Source organism: Protopterus annectens, chromosome 2.part0 (genome assembly GCF_019279795.1).
Source record: "Protopterus annectens isolate FY-2018-M chromosome 2.part0, PAN1.0, whole genome shotgun sequence".
In the NCBI taxonomy this organism is placed as follows: domain Eukaryota; kingdom Metazoa; phylum Chordata; order Ceratodontiformes; family Protopteridae; genus Protopterus; species Protopterus annectens.
Window position 1 is genome coordinate 234,540,388 of NC_056728.1, and position 12,087 is coordinate 234,552,474.

Below are 12,087 nucleotides of genomic sequence, written 5' to 3' on the forward strand. Positions count from 1 at the left end.
TTTAAGGCAACAAAAGTCCAATCTTTCTCAGCCACTTTTTCTTGCAAAGCCATATTTCACAAATGTGATTGATGTTTTATAATGTCACATTTATTTACTAATTTCAGTGTTGCTTGTCTTCCTGTTCATCTCCATCTCCAACACCAGACTCTGGTTCAAGTCCAAGGTACTCCTGTGCTTTTTCTATCTCTAAAATGTTTTCATTTAGAACAATGGAAAGGTTTCACTAGAAAAGTCCCTCTATGAGCTTTATTGTCAAAAGAATGAGAAGCACAGCCCCTTTCTGTTTGCTTGCTCACTTTTACCCCCTGCCATGGTTTTCAACCCCAAATAAGATTAGGTGGACAGTCCTTTACATTTTGTTGATTGCATGCTATGTCAGTATCAAATGAAAGAAAGTTCATCATCTACAAGGACTCCAAGATCATTTTACTATTTCATCAAATTTGTGTTGTTACCTCATCAGTAGCATAAGGCTGTCATTTTTCTGCAAGTTCCTGAATGCTGCATTTTTACAATGAAAACACAGTAATTTCTACTGCATTACTCATGTGTATTTTGTAGGTGTTTTTGCCCCATACCTGCCAACCATCAAACTTCCCCCACTGGACTACAGTCTATTCATTCCCTCATACTGAGGCACCCCCTAGCTCAGGAGCAAAAGCTGTCCAGAGAAGCTGTCAATCAGATAACTATAAGTGTCACTTGTACTATCACTGGAATCCCAGCAATGAGGGAATATAGTATAGGACATGAGCTCCCTCAACTGAAGGATATGAAATCCACATCACCACAGGAACCACTATGCTCTCATCTTGTAAGTGTCTGCTCCTGTGCATTCACCAGATAGATGCCTTGGTGGTTGAATGTCACTCACAGTGCCAACCTTTGAGTTTCTAATCCTCATCCAAGGGGTTGTTGCACTAGACAGCCATTGTCTGACCCCTTCCCCCAGCATGGGCATACCCATTCTACTCACACTAACTCCAGCTTCATTACATGCCTGATCTGCTAATTGAACTAGGTCACCTAATTTTAGTCAGGGCTTTATTCCTCTACACAAATTAAGGTGGCCATTTATGTATAATGTCCAGTACTATTTGAATACATGGGTCTATATTACCATGTTGACAGGGCTGTTCATCGAACGCCCGCATGTCGACACATGTACACCGAAATACCTAAATGTCGAATGGCCACAAAAGTGATTTTTCCCCAAGGAAAAAAAAATCATTGGGCTGTTGTCAGGAATTTGCAGTTTCCGCCACTGTAGTGTGATCTTGAAGTTGGTATATTTAAGTAGAGGGGTGTGGGGGGCAAAATCCCCCCACTTCATTGCGTTTGTTGGTTTGTTTTGTTTTTTGTTGGCCCAGCAATTTTTTTCCCTGGGAAAAAAAATTGCTTTTGTGGCATTCGACATTTAGTTATTTTGGTTTACATGTGTCGACGTAAGGGCATTCAATGAACAGCCCTGAAGACATGGAAATATAGACCCAAATGCATAGTGTGTATGGGATTAAGGACATTGCTGCCAGGTTGCAAACATTTGTATTATTTGGTAAGCCAGACCTTGGAGTCACTCTGATGTCAGAGAAAAAGATGCCAAAAAGGACCGGTATTCTGGACAGAACTTTGAGGGACTCCACTGGTGACATGGGACAGTGAGGAAGAGAATCCTCTTATTCTTACTTGCTATGTATGACTACATATCCTGTTGTTGACTCAAGATACTATGGCTTCATTTACCTTTAGATCCTCAAGTTGGTGCATGATTTTACCAGGGGTACAGTGCCAAAACACTTTAGCCAGATCAAGGTAAACTGCATGGACAGCTAAACCTTCTTTCAGGGTGTTTATTACACTAAATGTATGAGGTTAAGAGTGCAACCTCTACCTGACAAAACCACATTGCAATAAGTCATGGCGAAGAAGGTTTCCGTCATCTGCCTGAATAAGTTCTATAAATATTCTCTACATCATTTTGCACAATATGCTTATGAGGCTGATTGGTATGTAATTATTGAGGTCTGTAGAAGGATCTCCTTTGTGGATGAGGACTATAACAGCCTATTTCCAGATATCAGGGACACGCCCAGTTGTACCGCTCTATTAAAATATGATTAAAGGAGAGACTGTACCAGAATATTTCTGACTGTATAAACTGGATGTCTTGGTATTTTATCTTGCCACATGAAACTTTTGTTTCTGAACTTACTGAGGACAGAGGTGCCCATTCCAAATGTAATTTCAGGTGGGATTATGTTACAGCTAGAAATGTACTCCAAATCTGTATGCTAATGTACTAGCTATATCTGTGAGCTCTTTTATGGTGATATAAAGCGAACTATATTCTTGCTTCTTCCCCTTCATTTTCAGATGTGGTTGTAAAAGGTCTTACTTTAAACATCTTTATTGACTCAGTGTACATAATTGCAGATATATATATATATATATATATATATATATATATATATATATATATATATACATTAACAGAAAACAAACCATACTGATATTTTTATTTTCACGTAGTATACATATACATTTTCTTTTCATAATCATTCACTCCAACATTGTATAAATTGTTGAATTCCTACCTTTACTTAAAACTCATTCCGCCTCATACCTCTCAGTTACTGTTATTTAGGCACAGAACAATGATTTGGGCTCTTAAATTTAGCCTTGCTCAGCTTAGGTTTATGATGTTCCTTGTAATGCCACGCCTGTTTACGGGGGGGGGGGGTCTATATTAAAAACTCAAAGTTACTGAACTTCGAATACGATATGGTCGATACCATATCATAATTCAGTAACATCGAGTTAGTAATAAAAAAATGACAGAAATGAAAAGTAATTGCTGTAAGCAGGGGGCACCCCCCACACCCCCCGCTACTTAAATATACCAACTCCTAGATCACGCTACAGTGTAGGAAATGGAAAATTTCCGTTTCCACACTGTAGTGCACTGAAGTGCGATCTCGGAGTTGGTATATTTAAGTAGTGGGGGGTGTGGAGAGCCCCCCTGCCTACACCATTTAGTTTTTTTTTTTTTTGAAGTTTTAACTTTTTTTCGGAACATTCAATGTTTTAATAGTTCGATCACTAAGGGTCGACCTTTAGTGATTCGAACTGTTAAATATTCAGTGTTCCAATATAGACCCATTTACAAGGTATATATTTTATCAACTCCATAAACTAAACTTACAAAAGGGTTCACTACAACTAACTATGTATGGTCTAGTATATAAAGACTGTCAGTTGTGAAAGAATGTGCTCCAATTTCTGATCCTCTGCGACGATTTTTAAAAGCCAGTGTTATGATTTTTAATGCTTGGAGATTGAAAGTTATGCTCCTCCTCCTGAGCATTATTCTGTGTATTGTTCACACAAATTCCATTTATTTCCAAGTAATTTGCTCCTTTCCTTTTCTAAGCATCCTGCATCCAGTTCTTTCATCTCTTTGCTATTTACACAAAAACAGCAGCAATAAATCTAGCAGGAAAATCAATAATCAAAGAAATTAATTAACTGAAGGAAGCTTTCACAAATAATGCTCCATCGGGTTTAAATGTACCATTCACTGTAAACTACATAAGCTAAAATCACATGATCCTGACATAACTTCCTGTCCTATGCAGATTTCAGAACAGGTTTTACACTAACATAACCTTGCAACCAAGATCCGCCATGACACGAAAAGCATTTATCCATTTGTACTCAACATTTTCTGTTTCCACAATTATGTCACTACCCCAAGCCTTTCATGGACAACTTGTAACACAGCAAAATGAAAACGAGAGTCTTCATTTCCATGAATGTGTTTTGTAATGCAGATAAGTGACCATCTTTATGTTCTTTACTTTTCTGATTTGTTTTATCAACATAACATGACTGACATGACATGAGGATTGCAATATATACTAGATTTTAAGAATCATAATCAGCAAAAGTTCTAAAAAACAACATTTTTGTATGTAGCTGGGTTATAAAAAGTTTTTCCCTACTAGATGCATCTAAACTGGCATATATTGCACAGGAATGCACCTTCCCTTTGACACAATCTAACATTCTCTAATTTGACTTGTTCTTTGTAACAAAATTTTTGCTTTACATCCTGTGACTTATTACATCCAAATGAATATCATTAGGGATGACATGCTTTAACCCACTGATGTCATTGCTATCTAACCGAGGAAAAAAATCTCTAAAACCTGCTTGAGGTATAAAAATACATATGCAAACACTTCCAAGCAAAAATCCTAAACCTCCTGGACTTTGTTACATATTTCAGAAACATATTGATGTCCACCCTTTATTCCTCTGTAAATTGCCTTTCCAGTTTTCTCTTTCAGATCTTTCATAACCTATTCTGATTTTTTCTTTCAGTTATCGTGCAGTATGGCATATGCCCTACTAATTATCAGAAAAATGGACCAAAAGACAAACTATTTGATTAAAAAAAAATGCTAAATCTCTGTTGGTAAAGCTGCCAGTTTGTTTTATTAAATACACTAATGATAAAAGATAAGCGTTTTCATCTGTACAATTTTCAAGACTTCATAGGTCCATAGGTAGGTACTAGGCTATTGGCCCAAGGGCTTAAGTAAGACTAGCTGACAAGGTTCCCTGGCTTACGCCTCCCAGGAAAGTTATTTTCCTGTGCCCCTGTCGAGCAGAGCCACAGAAGTGATCCCTAGGGAGTTTTCTGATCATCAAGATTTTTCTTGAAGAGTGTGAATGAGAAACTTTGCTTGACATAGATGGGTAGCTTGTTTCAGAGTATGGGAAGTCTCTGGGACAGGAATCTATCCCTCCAGCATGTCCTGTTTACTGTGGTGACAAGGTTTAGACTCCTAGAGCATGTAGTTCAGAGGGATTTGAATTTCTTTAGGTGCAGCATGTCCAACAGCTCTGGGTTTGACATAGCTTTATATGTTAGGCAGAGATCACCTCGGAGTAGGCGATATGCTACGGAGTAAAGCTAGAGTTTTTTGAGACGGTCAGTGTAAGGCACCTGTTTGAGGCCAGTAATCCGCTTTGTGAGGTACTTCTGTGGCCTTTTCAACTGCTGCAAATTTCTTGTGAGGTACTTTCCAAAAGGGGCATTGTACTCTATAATGGGTCTAATGAGTGTCGAGCAGAGGGGAACAATGACCTCTTTTTTCCTGGATGAGAACCCTTTTGTGATGAGGTGTGCCATGTAGAAGGATTTCCTGACTACTGTGGCGATGTGATTATCAAAGGAGAGACTACTGTCCACCTGGTTCCCATTCGCACATTTCAGTGTTAAGTAGACTGCCACCTACGTGGTAAGTTCATGGGTACAGAATTTTTACCAAAGCGGTTGACAATGCACTTTTTGGCATTGAGCTTGAGTCCATGGCTCTGACACCAGGCATCTGTCTCAGTGAGGCCCTTCTGTAGGATGTCCACATCATTTGGGGACTTGACTATAGCTCCTAGTTTGCAGTCATCTGCAAACTTTGTTATCCAAAGGCCTTCTGTGTTAGCCTGTACAGAGAAGTAGATACCAAACAGGAGAGGTCCCAGGACTGAATCCTGTGGTACTCCACTTGTCACTGGTTTGAAGTCAGATTTGGAGTCTGCAACTTTTACAGTGTGGGTTCTGTCAGTGAGCCATTTGGTAACCCATCTTGTGACGTAAGGATTTATACTGAGTTTAGTGACTTTATCTATAATTCCAGAATGGGGAATGGTGTCGAAAGCCTTGGTGAGGTCAAGATAGGCTGTGTGAACCATCTTACCATTGTCTACAGCTTTGGTGACTGCCTCAAAGATGTTGATCAGGTTCAGGAGGCATGATCTGCCTTTCACAAACCCGAAGTGGGTGGGGTCCAGAGTTTGGAAGTTACCAATATCTTTGTTTATGAGTTCCATGATGATACGTTCCATGGCCTTACAGACCAGGCTCGTCAGGCTAATAGGACAATAGTTCCCGGGATTAGTGGTTGCTCCCCCTTTGTGGAGTGGGATAACTGTTGCTGTGCACCATTCAGTGGGCACAAAGCCTGATGTGAGGCTATGATTAAACATGGTGCTTAGGTGGGGAGCCAGTTCGTTCTGAAGTTCGTGAAAAATGCAGTCTGGGATCTTGTCCAGTCCCATGGATGCTGTGTTTTTGGCTTTAGAGAGTGCAGCTTTTACCTGCATAGTTGTGATTACAGGGACTCTGCATTCTTCCTGTATAGATATGGGCCCTTTAGGGGGTGAGAGGGGGGTAAAGTTAGCACTGAACCTATCTGCCAGGATGTTGGCAATATCAGTTGGTTCTGTAATTTTCGTGTCATTGTGCTGTAACTCAGAGCAGATCTGGGTGTTGCCATTGAGATTCCTGACATAGCTATAGAATGCTTTGTGGTTGTCCTTAGAATCAGTGGTGATTTTGTTTTCGTAGCTAGCATTGGAGGATCTTATAAGGGATCTTAGCTTCTTACTGAGGCTGACCAGGGAGCTCCTCCACTCATGGGATTTTACTCGCTTTTGCAACAGTTTCTTCTTTCTGTTGTAGAGTTTGTTTATGGTAGGGGACCACCAGATTAGCTTCCTTTTTTTGGAGGATAGCGTCTTGGTTCTGCTTGGGATACCACGATCCATGCACTCGTGTAAGTGCTTATAGAGTGTATTTTTGTAGGATTCAGCAGTCATAACTATATTGTCCATCTGCATGGGTGTCATGAAGTTCAACACTTCTATCTTAAGAAGCATGAAGTTGGCTTTGGAAAAAAATTTTAACATGGTTTCCTTAATGGGGGGTGGGGGTGGGATGTGGATATCTAAGGTGATTAGCTTATGGTCAGATCTGACCAACAGGGAGTTGACTTCAGGTGTGGAACACCGGTCACTCATGCTGGTAATGAATAGGTCTAGGATATTGTTGCCCCTGGTGGGGGTGTGGATAAGTTGATCCAGGGCACTGGAATTTATGAATTCCAGAAAGCGTTGAGCAAAGGAGTTGGTACATGAGTAGTTTTCCCAGTTAATGGTGGGATAGTTGAAATCACCCATTATCAGGGTGTTTGGTTGAATACTAATATTTTCCAGTACATCAAGAAAAGAGGAGTGGGAATCCTGGGGCATGGTGGGGGATCTGTAGCAAGCTACAATTTGGATTGAAGTTTTGTCCAGAGTTAGTTGCACTTGGATAACCTCGGATGCATTTTGCTGAGCAACTAGACTGGAGATGTGGATATTCTTAATGAATATGGATACACCTCCAACTTTGGTGTTCCGGTCCAGGTTAGATGGCCAAAAAGTGTGGTATGAGTTATAGCCTGGTAATGCAGGGGTGCACTCTGGAGCCTTGAACCAGGTCTCCATCACTGCACTGTCATCGGATATGTCCATCCAATAAAGTTCAACCTTTTAAAATTTTCAAACTAGTCACATGATACTTATTAACAGCAGCAATTCATTATTAAAAGCACAGTGCCCTAAGGTTCAAGTTGTAATACATTGGTCGAAATAAAAGCATTATTGTTCAAGAATAAAAAAATGCACAGATGAAAATTTAGCATAAAAATAAGAACACATCATCTATATAGATATAAATATAAGTATCAATATTGGCCCAATAGTGCTTAGATCCCTAAAATTAGGACAACTAATTCACTTAATTCAAAGAGCTAAACTAAATAAATTAAGGCAAAGCTACCATTTGTTTCTGAAAGTGCATCATGAAAAGCCCAAGTAAAATGTGACATTTTATAAACTATAAAATCTGTGAAAAATCTGTAAACTAATACCATGTATGTAAAACATCAGATATCAGTATGTAAAAAAATGATGTGTAAATGTGAAATAAATAAGCTAAAATTACCATAAATAAAACTGATGCTCGATCAATAAATTATCATCCATAAATTTATGAAAGCATGATTGTGTGATTACAAAACGGCAAATGTAATGAATAAATGTTACCATTATAAGTCCTATACTTCAGTCAGTACAATACAAGTCGTTTAATGCAGCAAACTGTTACGCTATGGGATTATCATTTCATCTATTAAAGTACCACAACCTCAAATCCTAGCTAGACATCCTTTATTATTAACTATAAACCTTAAGTAAAAGAACATACCCTAATGTAATATGGTAAAATTAGTTATAACATATAATGTATAAAACCATAGACTTCATCTGGGAAGGGCCTTAAGTTTCAAGATAATACTAATCGATATGTGTTCATTTAAGCCTGGCCAATGGCAGATATTCAACAACAGCTGCCAATATAACTCCGTATTTTCTAAAAAAGTGACCATGGCCCACCTCTAATGTTTTTATGTACAGTCTCTATAATTATAAACTTAAATTCATGATTTACGTGTCCCTGGATGTATGTAAAGGGCATTATTAATTTAATTTTTTCTAATGTCATACTCATGCTCATAAATGTGTTCATGTAGTTTTCTCTTGGTTTTACCTATGTAGAAGCTTTAGCATGATTGGTATAAAGCAACATATACTACCCCCATGGTGCGTGAACCCAGTTTGAATGACAAGCTTAACGAATTGGACTACAAATTGTTTAAAATAAGGAAACTGCAGCTCGAAAATGCCTATTTTTTCGGAATCCATATAGGCCAACAGGATTCTGAACAGTTGAGAATATGGCGGTATCCCACCAGCCTTGAAAAGAACTCGCCATTACACCATGATTTCTTGGCTCTTTTTGATAAGCAGGGTTGCAAATTTTTAGAACTTTTAATTAAACACAACACAAAAGTGATTGACCAACTATCAACAGAAATTAACATTCTTGACGGGCTTATTACACAGGACCTACAATATGAACATTTTAAATAGAAACTTGTCAGAATATTTACTAATATAGAACAAAAGGTTCAGTGCCTTAAAGCAACTAAATTAGAAAAATGGAATGGAATAGGTTGGACTAATCTAACGAGATGACCTATCCTAGTCCCCCAGAATCACAAACATGGGGAAAGAAGAAATTCTGGGGAAATTATGAACAATCTCCCCCTAACAATACTAATAATTTCAGTAATCCTAACTATATGCATAACAACATTCCTCATGGCAACAACAATAATTGGGGCAATAATTATAGTACTTCTGAAAACAACCAAAGTTATTCATTGGAAGACCCTTTAGAATTTCTCCCATTGAGGCGTTTCAAAAGAATTGGGGAGAGAAACCAGAGGAACCAATGGGGACAATCATATTCTCTCACACCTTACTGGAGGGACCAGTGGCAACCGAACAACAGACCGTCATCTCCACAACCCAACCAACAACTCCGACAGCAATAAGGACCAAGAAGATAATTATGAACTTGGACTCTAGCTCTATACTGACTGAAGAATTGGAAGTAAATGGTGAGTTAAGTAACTCTGTTAGTACTATTGTAACAAACTACAGTGATTTTAAAGTATATAACTTTCCAACCCCCAATATTGGCATTGATAGGGTGGAAATGTTTTCGAAAGGGTTAACTTTTGTTCCTACAAATAAAGCTAATATAGCAATAGCCCTCATGGACCTTAAAATGTACTTAAGAAAATTTAACTTTAAAATTATGTTTGATGAGGTTTCAGCCTCCATGAACAGTTTCAGAATGTCAGGGTCATTTAAACCCCCCTCCATCTGGATCTGCAACTGATGAGAAAGTTTGTGACCAAGATATGAGGAACTTATTCTCAAATAATAATAAAGGTATCTCTTATAACATGAGTATATATGAACAGAGTCAAATGAAGTTTATTAAAGAACAGAATATTAGGATTATGAAACCGGACAAGTGGGGAAGTTTAGTAATTATGGACATACACGACTATAAAAAAAAATTTTAAACATATTAAGGGAGGACACTTATGAACTCTTGTCAAGAAACCAACTACATGGGACTTACCAAAAAAATATATTTACAGCTTAAGGATATGTTTAGAGAGAGTCATATAAGTACAGATGAATTTAATTACCTTAATATGGTTTCTGCTAAGGTACCTATGCTGTTTGGGGTCTCAAAGATTCATAAAAATGTTAGGAATCCCTCAGTGTATCCAAAAGTTGATAGATTATACTTGCATGTGCAAAATACTTGTACAAAAAATTGAAGTCACTATTAGAGCAAGAAAATCACATATGTAAGCATTCCAGGGACTCCCTAAACAGAATTAATACCTTAGAATTTAATGCTAATGATATATTCATAACAATAGATGTTAAAGATTTATATATGGTGATCCCTCAGCATTTGGGTATGCAGTGGTTTACTGACTATTTAGCTTTGAGATGAATTCCACAGGAATTAGTAAATTTATATGAAGACCTTTTGGAAATAATTTTGAATAACAATTTTTTAATTTATAAGAGGCAGTATTATTTACAAAAATGTGGCGTTGCAATGGGTTCTCCCTGTGGATCCCTTTTTGCTAATATAGTAATGGCTCAGTGGAAGCATACATTTTTGACTGGTCTTACAAGGAGTCATTTAGGTTGTACATCCATTATTTGGACGACATATTTATTGTATGGAAATACACGAAAGAAAACATAGGGCCTTTTTTAGACTATATCAATGGCACAACTGATTTTTTTGACCTTTACCTATGAGATGGAGGACAAAAGAATCACCTGTCTGGATGTCCTGTTAGAGAAATATGTGAAGAAAAACAGATTTATTATCACATATTTTTAGAAAGCCCAATTCCTTTTTATACTACAAAAGCATGCAACCCCCCCCCCCCCCCATAAAAAGACGAGTAGTTAACGGGCAACTGGTGAGGGCTGCAAGGATGATCACCTTAAATTCCTATTTTAGAGAAGAATTTTCATTTTATTTATTTATTTAACATTTGATCTGATGTTGTCAATCTTCATTCATTCATGACAGTTGGGTCTCAGTTCCGTCCTCGGAACTGACTCGGCCGTTGTAACAAGCTCGCGCCAGCCAGACACTCTTGAGCTAATTACCGATAGTACCTCTCTTCCCTTCCCTCCAGATCTCGTTTGCCACATAGAGTTTTAAGACGCGTCATGCTGTGCTTTCAAGCTAAGTGCTTTATTTTCTAAATATTTCTGGTATTTTTTCTCTCTTATAGCTCCCATCTTTAATATTTCTTAGTCACTTATTCCTTATTAGTGTATTAGAGTGTGAGTGCTGTTTTACCCTACTTTTTACCCTTTCGTTTTTCTGCTTACCATAGTTGATATAGGCCCCTCCCTTCCCTCTTACCTCAGGTAATTCTTAAATACCAAAGTTGGCATTCTTTCCTTTCTTCTTCTTCTTCTCCTTTACCCTTCTGGGTATTTCTCTCACTGCCATTGTTGGTATGTCCCCCCCCCAAAAAAAATCTATCCTTACTTTGCTCTGTTATTTAACTGTTGTTGTGCATGTGTGTGTAGTCATGTTAATGGCAGTTAATTACTCTAGTGACTTACCTTGGAAATGGCTGACAAAAAAGGTACAACTGGATTCAAACAGTGTGAGTAAGATGCCCAACTCTGATGGGCATCTTTACTGCATTTATTGCTTGGGGGTTCCCCACTTAGAAATTCAGCCTCCGTGCGATCTCTGTAATGGTTTTAGTGCCCAGGCCCTTGCAGAGCATCAAAATAAGTTGATCCTAAAGGGGTTGTTAAAAACCCTTTTTCAGAGGCTTTGTCTGAGGCGGAGGTGTCAAAACCTCCTAGAAAAGAAGCAAAAAATCGGAGCCATTCAGTTCCAGGCTCTCCACATTCTCAGCAGCCAAAATCATCTAAGGGCCAGGTTTATAGGTGTGTACTAGGCTAATGGCCCTGGGGCCTTTACAAGCCTAGCCCATAGTTTTACCCTGGCATCATGCTACCTGAACTTAGTTCCCAATGCCCTCTGTCGAGTAAAGCCACTGGAGTGATCCCTGGGGTGAATTTTCTATTTCTCATCCACACATCAAGATTTCTCTTGAAGAGGGCCAGTGAGGTGCTCTACTTGACATGTATGGGAAGTCTATTCCATAGCATGGGCAATCTCTGGACTATAAACCTGTCCCTCCAGCATGTTCTGTTGATTATGGCAATGAGGTTGAGGTTTCTGGATCGTGTTGTGCAGAGGGATTGGGATTTCTT